The sequence below is a fragment of the Rhinopithecus bieti genome, unplaced genomic scaffold (assembly GCF_001698545.2).
Source record: "Rhinopithecus bieti isolate Rb0 unplaced genomic scaffold, ASM169854v2 scaffold_15501, whole genome shotgun sequence".
NCBI classification, from domain to species: Eukaryota; Metazoa; Chordata; class Mammalia; order Primates; family Cercopithecidae; genus Rhinopithecus; species Rhinopithecus bieti.
The window spans coordinates 112,841-115,220 of record NW_016808317.1 but is presented as its reverse complement, the minus strand read 5'-3'; the positions used below and the strand labels follow the sequence as shown (position 1 = coordinate 115,220).

The following is a 2,380-nucleotide window of genomic DNA, read 5'->3' as shown; positions in this document are numbered from 1 at the left end:
CCCGCCGCCGCCGCTGCCGCGCTCCAGGCCAGGCGCCGGGCGGGCTACACCGGCGTCCGCTCCCCGGCCCCGGTGCGCCCCATCACTCCCTCCCAGGAAAGGCCGAGCCGCGCCGCCGAGAGCACCGACGCCGCCCCGCGCGCCTGACTCGCCAGGCAGCGCGGTCTAGGCTCTTCCGCCGGCCTGCCGGTACGACTTCCACGTTAGCCTACCGCCGTGAGGTGAAAGGGGAGCGTGGGTGTGTATCCGGGTTACGCGACGGGGCGGGGCGAGGGCGAGGGGCGGGGAGAGCTGGTCACCTCCCCTTGGGGCGGGGCGGGACGGGAGGCGCTGGACTGAGCTGCTTTCCTTGGTCTGGGTGGGAAGGTATCCTGCAAGTGGCGAGCAGCAATCCACGCAGGAAAGTGTGCTGTGCTGAGTGCCTTGTGGATGTTTAAATTCAATATCCCATTGTACGACTATGGATGGCTGTAATAAAGTCACAGTAACAGTCTAGTCTTCTCATCACTCAGATTATTGAGGAATGGAGGAAAACACAATAAACCATTTTAACAGATTGATTTGCAAGCTTTTTTAGCCAGCGGGGGTGTAGACAGCCTGTACCTTTAAGTCGCTTCTCCGCGCTCTTCCCGGCAGGACGGGGGACTGGGCGGTGAGGGGAAGAATTGTACTTGGCTCTTTATTCTGTTTGACATCTTTGTCGTGCCCTAAATGCTTTTTTGTGTATAGAGTTTCCCTCCTCCGCCTGCCAGAATAAACCATCCTCGAAGCAGCAGAAAACCATGCCTTGATCCCGGTTTTTCATAATGAGAGAAAACAAACCAGAGGCGTCTCTCATTTCCAAGGGTACTCGAGCCTGGCTGTCTTACCAGAACTTGAGGAGAAAAGGAATTGCTTGACAGAGTCCACTTAAAATAGAGGTTATCCGGAGATGGTCAATCTAGAACATGTAATCTTTGAGTCAGTGTAGGCCCTCTGAGAATCTGGCAGAAATAACTACCTTCTACTATAACACCGATCTTAGCTAGAATGATAGTGAATACTTCATAAATATTCATAAGTTAATCTTTAATCTTAACAGTGAATATTAAGATTGTAACATTAAGTATCGTTCTTAAATGTTAAAATATCTATATAAAATCAACTTAAAATGTAGCCTGTTTTACTGTTCATAGCAAAACAGCATTGGTTTTAAGTGGACTTTAGAATTAACCACCTGAAAAACTACAAGTATACCAAACTTCTAAACATCCATTGCTAAGCAAGTCATGTAGAGCCTGACCTTTACCGCTTACTTAGAGTTCAGGGCATCTGTAGAATTTGCATGTGATAATACAGATACAACAAAAGCACTGACTATTGATTGTTTGGTTTCCCTGCCGGCAATCTAAGTAGGTTAAAAATAATCACAGCACAAAATCAAGTACAAATACAAATCAATGAAAGAACAATCCCTAGAGTATTGACAGCACCAGAACTTAAACAACTAGCGTTACCTTTCTTGTCAGCTTTTGAGAGCAACTTTGTAATGAAGCAAAGCTGCTTTCAAATATCTGAAAGTGAATGTCACAGAGTAATTCTCAAAACCCATCCCAGAGATAAAGATAAAGATCAGGGTTGAAATATAAAGGTTTAAGTTAAATGGAACCAACCTAAACTATGAGAGCAACAAAAAGATGAGTTGGATAGTAGTCATGTCAATATTAAAAGCATCGTTGGGAAGTCTAACTGAGGTTTCTCAAAATAAACGGAATAATATTTTCCAAGGATATTGGCGAATAATGTAGGGTCACATTCAGTGTGGCAGTATATACAGTATACCACTGAGGCAAATACTAAAAGCTCTGGAGCATTTCTACTGCAAAAAAGGGAATTAAGACTTGAGGGAGAAAATGTGAAGGTATGTGAAAAGAAGGAGTCACTTTAAAGATTGTAGCTCCAAGAGGCGTTCTAGCACTCAAGTGGTAATTGATCATAGAGAATCGGTATTAACAGATAACATGTAATCAACAAGAGAAGTTATGACAATAAGAAAACATTTGATTAATTACATGTGGTACAGTGATATCATAAAACCTTTATAGGAATTTGATTGAAAGAAACTTGTTTTTTTAGCATCAAGTTGTCAGAAGCTTCAAACAATGCATACATACAAATGAAAATTATATGGCTTTCATATATTAAGATTGTGGACAGTCTGTTTCTAAAACATAATCTACATCTATTCTTAAAATTGTTTTCCCCAAGATTTAGAAATAAACAATTAAATGTGTTAACTTTTTAAATTAAAGCAAAATAATTATGTAGGCTGATACAAGTGAGAACTTGAATCTCCAACTAGAAACCATACCCAATGAAAAACCCTGCCTTAAAATAAAAG

The 2,380-nt window shown here is 42.4% G+C and overlaps 1 protein-coding gene across 1 annotated transcript in view; it reads right to left on the bottom strand.

Moving 5' to 3' along the window:
- BPNT2 (3'(2'), 5'-bisphosphate nucleotidase 2) overlaps positions 1 to 157 on the bottom strand; it is a 36,395-nt gene extending 36,238 nt beyond the window's left edge. The window contains exon 1 of the mRNA XM_017886433.1: positions 1 to 157. The gene's annotated coding sequence lies outside the window, so the exon portion shown is untranslated.
- Positions 158 to 2,380: the final 2,223 nt, after the last annotated feature.